Genomic DNA, 10,894 nt, shown 5'->3' with positions numbered 1-10,894 from the left:
AGTTTCTCCCAGGTGGTTTTCAATTCCAACTGATCATTCAATGCTCTCTGCTAAGAGATCTATAGCATGTTGTGATATAGCTGAAATGCATATGGACCAAAAGCTGAACTCAATCACTTCGGTTCAGCCATTGGAAAGAATCCTCGACTTTTTAAATTCAGTAACACTATCTACACACACTGGCCATTGTATTAATCTAGTGGCAGCTGCATATTAGGAACAACACATATCCATGGGAATCTTTTAAACCACAAATCAAGAGAAGAAATAACATTTCCACGTTTTATGAATAATTACATTTGTTTAATGTTGAAACTATGGGAATATCCAGAGGCCACAATCAGGGTAGAGATCCAGATGTGCTGAGTGCTATGAAGATGGGAAGGTAAAGTCCCCTACAAACCAAGTATAAAAATTATAGTCACTTGAAAATCTGATTTCGAGTTCTCCTGTGGTTAATAGCATAAAAACCACAAATATCTTTGCATTTAAGGATTTATTTATGCTGTAAATATTGCCTGGGCATAGAGATAGCCTCATTATAATAATAGGTATAATATGCAGTACAAGTTCCAGACTAACATTGGTGAGGACTCTCCTTTCAGCCTTGGATAGCAATCATGTTTCACAGAATTCTTGAAACAAACTAGGATTTACTAGCCAGCATCATGGACTGAGGGTCAACATTATCAAAATTTGATATTTATAACCTGAGTGTTATCACACAGGCAACAAAACCTCATTGTCTTTATCCAAGCAACTGGGTGCATTTTCATCTGGAAATACTGATCTCCCTCCATGCCCTCCATTCCATGTTTTTCAGAAGGAAGTGATATGACCCTTGGAAGGCCTGAACATCTAAGTCCCACCCAGTTACAAATAGAGATATGGCTGAATTTTAAGCATATTCAGTGTAAGTCAGTGTGCCCTCAACATAAATAGCCTCTACAGCTACAGAAATAAACAAGCAAATAAATCGATGAAGGATTAATTTTGTACCAAACTCCTGTCCCAAAGGCTAATAAGTGTTGGTGGTCACCATATAAGCAGCGCCTACACACATAAATGTAGATGCACTCACACAAATAATATTTACCATGTTATGACTCAGCTCTGAAATAAGCTTGTTCATGGTTTCTCGTTAAATACAAAACTAATATACACTGAAGCAAACATGCCCTTGGTGAACCTGATGCTCCAGCCCATCTGTAGGGCAGATGGGACTGCTTTACTGGGCAGCTTCAGCTGCTGCCTGCAGGACGCTGCTCAGTCAGACATTCTCTGTCTGTTGAGGTGGTCTCTGTGATTCTAAGTTAACCCTTCAACTTGACCCCAACAATACTGAGCAGAGTTGCACTGCTGTCTTCCCAACTGCTACACCTGGGAGAAGGCAGGCTGGGGTATATTTTTAGCACACATTTTTTCCTAGGAACTGCAGAGAAACAATATGAAAAGCTTGCATCTATGTCAAGCTTTCACCAGAAAAAACTGCACAAGGTAGAATGTCCAAAAGAAACCACAGCTAGTGAGCGCATTTTGCAGTGGGCACCTGGAAATGAGAACAGGAGAAGAAGGGACAGTGGAGCAGGTCAGAAGGAAGAAGAACCCTTACGTCAGTGGCACAAGTGCCACTGCATCACAAACAGCTCTTATTTCCAGACACAGCAGCAATACAACTGCTCTACTTTTGGCAGATTGTGTGAGTCACAAATAGGATTTCGCAGCCAGTGGCAAACTTGTGAGCCATAAAACCCCCTCCCTTCAATTACAAAGCGATCAACTCACAGGGATGTTGCAAGGTTTGATCAATTGGTATTTATAGAGCAATATGAGATCCTGAGGTGAAAGTAACTATAAAAGGCTACAGATTTTTCATAATGTTTCTGGACCACCTGCTCAGACCAGAAACATTCACTTTTAACATCACTTGAGTCAGCTACCGATCTGATAACTCCACAGGAATTTCCTAAAACAGATGTGGCTGTCACATTTAATCTCTCTTTTACTAGAAACTCTGAGAAAAAGGAACTCCTGGAAAAGGAAATAAAACAAATTGCATTAAAACTGATGGTGAGAAGAAGCCCCGTAATTCTGTTCCCACAGCTCATGGATTCTCCATCTGTACCTTTCAGAAAGCTGCCATAGTGACTAACTCTGTGAGCTTCACAAATTAGACCTGACCTAGATTCAGTGAAGTCTTTGTTCAGCAGCTGGTTAGTGTAATATTCCAACTGCAGTGAAGCTCAGAATCGCTCCAAAAAGCAGTGGTTGGAAAAGAAAAACAAATAAAACTGAATTCAGGTTTTCCTGTGCTCCCAATATGCTGCCCCTCACTTGAATTTATACCAAACGAATCAGTCAGCGAGATGAGTGCTGAAGTTTAAACTACAGCTGCATTCTCATAATTCTACAGTACACACTCTTGAAAAAAATTACTTCATTATTTCCTCTTATTCTTTATTATGGAATAACAAACTCCAGGAGAGCAAGGAAAAGCATGAGTCTGAAAACCAGAAGTGGTTATAATTAAGCATACCGTTAAGTGCTTTGTTGAATTGAGGTTAAAAATTTTTAAATTTAAAATCATATTAGCTAAGGATAAAACAGTTCAGAGGCTTTATTTATAAAGTGATCTGAACCATATGAAACTCTTCAGAATAGGGATATGGACTGGCATCCCTTCAGAATAAGGTTTCCCATGATGTTTTGGACTTTCTGAATTGTGTATAGAAACTGAGGACAGATGTCCCAACATGTTTCAGAAACTTTAAAGCCTTTTGTTCCACGATAGCAGTGGGAAAAAATAATTAGAATCTTATTCAATGATCTTTTTTTTTTTGAATTGGCTTGTTCCTGTTTTAAATATAGTCCAAAAATATCTAACTGAATCAAATCCAAAGGAAATAGTTTCTTGATCCTTCATCCACTAGTGAGAGATCTCTACAACCAGAATATATTTGGAGGTACACAAGAATGTGCATGATCTCCATCAGACCCTTAGATAAGCAAGTCTAACCTTTAGGATAAATTACAGCCAAAACTGGCTTTGAGATACATTTCAGAAGGGGCACTACCATTGCAAAGTTACAGCGGATGACTGACAGATGGATCACTGCTGAAAACAGTTCAGTATTTTTTGAAGGGGAGGAGGCTGCTCTCCCATTCAAGAAACAGGACATAAGCATTATGCGGCCTATGAAAAAGTTTGGTTAATTCCTTTTACTGTGTGAGCAGTTATTAAAAAACAAATAGTTGAAGTTGATTGTCTGTTTTCCACTGAGCGTAACTGTTATTAAAGACTCTATAGCAATCACAGTAAGGATTTGCATGGCACAAAATCTTTCTCTTTGAGCTTTAGTTTGTTCCAAAACAACAACAACAAAACAAGCAGAAGTTGCTGGAGGCAATCCCATTGCAGAAACATATTTTGTTGGCTGCATGTAGTCATCTTGTATGTCCCAGATAGTGCCATTCCAGGGTATTTGCTACAAGCATCTCAAGGAGAGACAGATTTATCTTAAATTCTCAGCTGGCAAACTCTGCACGGGGTGTTTTATGAGACAATGGCGAATGGTCCACACAAACTGAGAGAAAGCACTCACAGTACTTGTTTTGGGAAGCTTCAGGAAACTGTCTAGGTGTGACGTACTTCTCACTCACTTCTTTTTGGCAATGCTGGGCAGCGAGGATGTAACTGTGCTGCCAGTTTGGAACCATTCCTTTTCAGGCCCATGGTGCTATTCCTTTAGTCATCTAAGCTTTTCCATGTTCAGACTGACTTCATAGGTAAACTTTGCTCTTCTCTTGGTGGAGAAACTGGTGCAAATAAAGTGGAGATGGAAGAACTGTGAGAAAAATGAGACAACACTGTTATTTTGTACTTAAGAAGCTGAGACCTCTGTTTAGGAGGAAGGAACCAGTAGCCTTGGAATCTGTACTGAGTTGCATCAACAAGGGGAAGCAGAAAGTGCCGGAGCTCCTGGTGGTCTTCTGTGATCAGAGTTGGGTCTTAATACTTATGTTAGCTCCTCAAAATCACTCCACTCAAGCCTCTACAACCTCAGCCAAAGATCGAGTAGAGCTTTCTCTCAAGCTAGACTACAGCTGCAGACACCAGATACTGCAGCATTGAGCTGTTTGGGCAGCCAGTGAGGGGTGGCAGTGGCAGCTCAGGCATGGAAAGCAGACAGTGCATCTTCTGCTCTCTGTCCTGCAGAAACAGCTTTGGGAGGTGCCGGGAGCCTTGCCGGTATGCCTGCCTTCTATTTCCTTTGCTTATTTTTTTGATTCAATGCATTGATCCAGCCAGGCTTCAAGGTTTTCTGTTGTAAAATAAATACATTTGGATAGATGAAGTGTAACGTTCTCTTCTGCTTCCCTAATTCTTTAAAGGTCAAGAAAAGATCACAGGGTCTACCAGGCCCACTGTGGACTAGCCTCATGCTGTGTGGATGCTGGACATGAAATGATTGGTCCATCCTTGCCAAAATCCCTAGTGATGAGGAAGAAAAGGCAGAGGTAGGCTGCCTTGCTGGACCCTTCTGCAGAAAACTTTTAGGTTGCACTTGAGGCAGACCTGGCAGAGCAGAGAGTGTGCTGATGAGATGTGTGCTGACAGGGAACATGTGAAGGGCAGTGGCACAAGTCTCGTGGCAGGCTGTGTGCTGTATGGTGTGATATACGGATAAGAATTGGACACTCATCAGAAATGGAGCCAAAGAATTGGGAATGGGAGGCAATGGATTGAGAAATTGTGTTTGGCAGTAGAAAAGGCTGCTACCAACACAATTTCAATGTTGTTACTGTTTATTTGAAACATGGGATTAGCTAAGGGTCTCCTAACTCCAAACTCCCCCCAAGAAGTTGGGATTTGCCAAGAAAGAAGGAGATGATACCTATCCACATGGCAGGGAATGGTGATAATTCTGGAGCTGGCCCATCATCACAACACTGAACAACCCTCACCTGGATCTCACTCACCTGTGTAAACTATTGCATGGCCCTTTGCTACTCCAGAAGTCAAGACAGTCTGTGAGTTTGGGTCAGCTAGTTTGAGAGGTTTATCCTGACCTTCTGCATGCTGCTTTCATAATCAAAACCAGTTTTCCTCCCAGACTGAAATAGACATTAAGTTGGGAGGGCATTTCTCCTATTCATGCTTTTTGAGTAAAATATTTCCAACTAAGGAGTAATCTTCCTGCTTGTGTTGAACTTGATTTCTTTATTTAAGATGGAAATTCCTGTGTCACAGATATTTATATCTATGGAAACAAGAAACTATCTCAAGCCTGGATTAGCTTTGGGTGAGATTTTTCTCACTTGTGTGGAGCAAGAAGCATTTTCCCCAACTTCTTTAAAAGTGCACAGAAGAAAAATGGAGACAAAACATACTGCACCATCTAAGCATGAGGCATGTTCTCAGTGAGAGCAAATCAGCTAAGAATATATCAGATCTGGGGATCTGCCCAGAGGAGCTATGCTGTAGCTGGATTTCCCAAGGCTTTGTTTTCTAGATACACAGAAGCGTGAGAAGTGCAAGGGAAGAAACACATGGGTAGGTTCCAAATCCAAGTGAAACAGACTTCAAATGCTCCAAGTCAGCCGACTGACAGCAGAGAACAAGGGGTTTTTTAGTCACAATTTAAAACTAATAGCTTTAACCTTGACCCAAGCAATGTCCTCCTTCTCCCCATCTCCACGCAGGCAAAAATCAAAGAGGTCACGCCCACTGCTGACTGCACCAGTGCCACTAGGAAAGTCACAACTGAACTGTATTAGGCCATCATCTTACAACCAAAACTGCATTTCTGAAACTCCCTCTTTCCTTTTGCTAATTGCTACTGGCAATGCTTACTCCTGCAGCTCAGCTTTTGAGTTGTTTTCATCCAAAGGGAATATAGTTCTCAGACTCAATGTAAACAAAATCAAGGTAGTGGAACTGATGAAGAGGATAATTTCAAAAGCACAATCCCATTCCTAAGTAACGTGCTAGCATAAACATACTGACTGCAGGCTCCTCTAACATACTATCAGTGTAGTCTGTAGGTTTGGTTCATTTATTTCATCTCAGACATCAAGTTTTCAGTAGTGGACAGCAGTCACAATTATCTAATGATCCTTTTTTTGCCTTGCACTCCATGATTCTGGGATATGATTTACTTAAGGAAGACAATTCTCCCTACAGGGCTTGTGAAAGTGCATATTATCATGTGTCCCTCATCATCAAGAATCAGGTGGAACAGACACGATTGTGACTAAGCAGGTCAACTCAAAACAAAAGGCATAGTACTGCAGTCACCACAGTAAAATTTCATTGCTCATGCAATCAGTGCACCACAAAAGATCAGTATTTGTCACTCTATTGAGGCATTGGCAGCCAAAATGAAATGTTCAGTTCATGTTCAGTACATGGTTCAGTTTCTTTAGCTGCCAGATGGTCTTTCTGTGGCCTGCTGTAGATCCACAGTGGAGGTCTGTTTTCAGACATCAATATCACTGCCTTGTAAACTTCTAGCTTAATAGAGTGTTTGACTCTCCCCCCTCCTCATGTTTTCACTGCAAATGCCACAAGGGCTTGTGCAAAGCCTTTGTCTCCTAGGAAAAGCAGGCATGCCATTCATGGCACTTACAGAATGAGCAGATTCCTAAAGAAATGGTAGTTCTTTTCTGCCTGTTGTTATGGGAGGTTTGAGAACAGGTGAAAGATTATCCAGTGGGACTAATCTCAGCTTGCTTTAAACTTCTGGTTAGGAAAGTTGGCCATAGACTGCCAGCAACCAAATATCATGAGAACAGCTACCTTGCTAATGTTTGGGGCTAAGAACAAAGTATGTTTAGAAGGGGTCCCTTCTTTGCAATATTCTCTCTCAGTCAGCAGGTCGTTAAATTCAGGTCGTACTCAGATCATTTGGACAAATATACATAGAGGGATGTAGCCTTTATGAATTTGTATAACTCCGTTTCCAACTTATTCATTCTTTTAGACCTGGCAGTATTCTGCAACAGTATCTAAATGAACATTATGCACAAAACTATTTTGATTTCTTTTAAACATATTCACCATTTGGCCACAGTGAATAGCTGTGGCAGTAGGAATGCCATGACAAAAGAATCTATCTCAGTTTCGCTCCAAGCAGCCTGTGAGGCTTTGCAAAATAAAACAGACCATATCTATTGATCTTAAACTAACACATTAAGACTTCAGGATTCTCCAATCCATCTGGAGCAAAAGGAACGGTCAAGAAGAATGTACATTTGAATCTGGCTCCAAGGACAGGGGGGGATCTTCCAGTGAGTGTTAAGTTCAGACTGAAGTTCCATCTTCAGCCTAATAAATGCTTGTGTTCTGAAGTCCAAAGGGAATCTATCCATCACTCAGCGAAGTGCTGATAAAACCACTGACTTAGGTCCCATGCTTTCTTTTAGACTCTAGTCAATATTTTATTAACATTGTAGAAATAGTAGTAGATATAGGAGTTTCACTTCTTCCAAAGTTGACAGTGCATTTACGATATCAGTGTACATATCTGTGGAACAGAGTGCCGCACGTCCTCATCAGCATTAAACTCACTGCAGGGTAGCACAGCTGCTGTAGCGATGGGACACCCAACAGGGACCAGATAGGATATGTTGCCCAAGCATGTGTTTTTTTAGGCAGTAGCTTCCTACACCTGGTTGGTCACTAGCATGGCGGTAATTTCCACATTAAGTCACAGTTCAGGTCACCACAAGCCCAAAGCATGGTCTGTAGTCAACCACACCACAGTTAGTATGTCTCTAGACCCAGAGGAGCCCTGGTGGGCAGCTGTACTCATCCCATGTATTTGCACAGTAATGGCACCTTCTTAAATTCTTTAAATAACATGGTACCACGTGCATCAATAAAACAAGCCCACTCTCTTTCACACAGTCTCGGTGTCAACAACTATAACCAGCAAACCCAGAGTTAGTTGAGCTTTTGTAATATTGCCCTAGGGTGATATGAGTCACTCATTTATCTCTCCACTTCAATGGGCAATTCTTTGACGCTTCCTTACATTTCCATCCCAGCCCCACCTAAGCACTCTTCTTGCATTCTCTCCAGTCCAAGAAGTGTCCAGTGGACAAAGTGTTCATTTGCATTTATTTGATTTATTACTAATGCATCCCAAAATCTGCCTTTATCTGACACACCACAAGCTCACTTTGTGCAATTATGACATCTCTGTTTCCTTTTGACATATCAAAGAGTATCTTTTGCCTTGGATTCCACCAGTGATAGTGCATCCACAGCAATCTGTCCTTTACGTACCATTGGGAAAGGCAAAAGCACCAGGTCAGCAACAGACCTCCTGCTTGTATCTCTGTGGAGCAGTGCGTGTGCTTTACAGAAACATTCAGATGAATTTTGGAATAGTATCTAGGGTGGTGGAAGCATTTTAGCCTTATTAGCAAAACGGTCTGGCTAAGCCAATTAGCCCTAATTAGAGCAGCAGTTGTATTAGACCAGGGGGAGTTGTATCCTTACACAGTAACATTACTTTGCTGTTTATCTACAGTAACTCTGTCTGAACTTCACTGTGCCATTTAATGAGAAAATGTAGGTTAGAAAAGCAACCAGCAATTTTTCCAGGGTAAAGACAAGAACGGAGATGGTTAAATAGATTTCCCAAAATGAGTATGAGGCTGCCCATAATCCTTTTTCTTAGCCAAGTGGCTTAAAAGGAGAGAACAAAAACCCTCTAAGCATAGCTCCACTTAATTTCTTCTGAAGCAGCATTAGGAAAAAAATACCTAATTTAAGAATAAAAAAGAAAAGTAATGAAAAACAATTATTTGTACAAATTTGCTGGAGATGTTTCAATATGTTTAAGCCCCCACTAGATACCTAGGATGGAACAGAGCTGGTGAAAACACATAGATAACCCTTGAATGCACTGCCAGCAGCAGCTCACTATTCTTTGCAATGTCACTAAGGAATATGAGTTATTTTTGTTCTCCTAACAGTGAGTGAGAATTTACAGCAGAGAAGTTTTGTGATTTATTCTAGCTCTGAGGGAGGGGGGAACAACACAGAAATCCCAGTGTGGTGGTTCCCAGTCCTGTGTCCTGCCATCCTTTGCCTTAGGCACTAAAAGCCAGCATAATTAGAGGTCCCCAGTGAGCGGTTCACCAGTGGAGCCTGGAGGGGAGGAGGCTTATCACAAACTAACACAACTGCACTGCCGCTGGGAAGCAGGAGAGCTGCATATCTCGAGACAAAAGGCTGTCATTACAGGGAAACATGCAGGTCGCCACTGAATTTTCGAAGCCTCCTCCCTGCTGTGTGCAGTCACTGTCTCCTGTGTGCCTCTTTCCAGGAAGGGAAGAGCTGGTGGTACTGAACCAAGCAGCAGCAGCACTTTTCCTCGCCAGCCTAATTCAGTATAGATTCAGTGTCCTGTATAGGCCACTGGATGTGCAGTGAAGCATTGGGGGACCTAGAGCCCCCCACCCAGGGCATCTGCGGCAAAGGGAGGGATGCACTGCGGAAGCATGGGAGAAAAGGGAGGCAGCTGCCTGCTCAGCATCAGGAGAGCAAAGCAAAAGCTGCCGTCCAAAAAAGCAAGTTCCAGCCAAGAAAAGACGAGCAGGGGCAGAAACATGGTCCCTGGCAGGCTGAGGGTGCTATGGGCCCCCGCACACCGCCATGGGAGCATCCCAGGAGGTGCTGGGGCTCCGGGCACACACAGCACCAGCATCAGGGGGACGTAGGGGGGTGATCATGGCACCCAGGGCAGGAAAGCTGAGCAGGGTCGGGACAGCCGGCCACTAGCAGGCACCAGGGCTCACTCACCCCAATCCATGTCTGCACTCAGTCGTATGGGCTCTTCCAGGTCTGTTCCTTAATACTGGGAAGTGCCCTGCAAATAGGGCTCTTGTGCTGCTGGAATTGGGATGTATAGCCCCTCTCCACCCAGGGGTTTGAGGAACAAGACAAGGGTGATGTATGGAGCTGGAGCGCTCAGGGGTCTGCCAGGAGCATCCAGTGAGGAGGCATCGCCCCCTGCATCCCCTAATCCTGCAAAGCGTTGACAGCCATCCATTCCCAAGAGCTGGACTCTGGATGTGTGGGATCATGAGTGAGAGGTGGTCACGGGGCAGCTGGCAGGAGGCAGTGCGCGTTAGCCCGGAACGGAGCAGGGGGTTCGAGCTGTGCGCGGGGTGGGTCAGCGGCACAGCCGGGGGCTGCGCGCGGGGACGGCCACCGCTCGCCGCTGCTGCCGGGACCCGCTCCATGCCGGTCCCTACAGGAGAAGGGAGATTTCTTCCTCCAACGCGGGCAGAGACGCTGCCACGGGTCACCGTGTAATTAGAAATTAGTCCACACGCCAGCGCTAAACCTCTGTCCCGCCAAGAGCAGCCCCTCGGCTCGACCCTTCAGGATCATTCCTGCCGACATCCCGGGGCAGGGTTCAGGGGGGAGGTCGGAGATTCCCGGGGCTCGGGGGGCACCACAGCCCGCAGCGCTGCGCGGGACCCGCGTGTGCCGGGGTGCGGGGGGGCCACAAGGGGACCTCCTTGTGCCGTGGGTGGGGGAACAATGGGACCCGCTTGTTCTGTGGGTGCGGGGGGATTAGCGGGACCTGCTTGTGCCGGGGGGTGTGCGGGGGCCACCGAGACCCGCTTGTGCCGCGTGTGCGGGGACACAGCGGGACCCGTTTCTGCCGGGGGCGCGGGGGACGGGGGGCGCAGCCCCTCCCCGAGCCCCTTCCCGGGGCGCTGCCCGGGCTCCCGCCGGTGAGGGAAGCCGAGCCGGGCAGCAGCCGCTGCCGAGCGCGGGGGACGGAGCGGGACGGAGCGAGCGGAGGCTCCGCCGCCCCCCGAGCCGCCCCTCCCTCCGCCCCCCCCACCCTCCGCCCGGCTCCGCGCGCGG

The sequence above is a fragment of the Cuculus canorus genome, chromosome 2 (assembly GCF_017976375.1).
Source record: "Cuculus canorus isolate bCucCan1 chromosome 2, bCucCan1.pri, whole genome shotgun sequence".
Taxonomy (NCBI): Eukaryota; Metazoa; Chordata; class Aves; order Cuculiformes; family Cuculidae; genus Cuculus; species Cuculus canorus.
Note: the sequence above shows the minus strand (reverse complement) of the source record.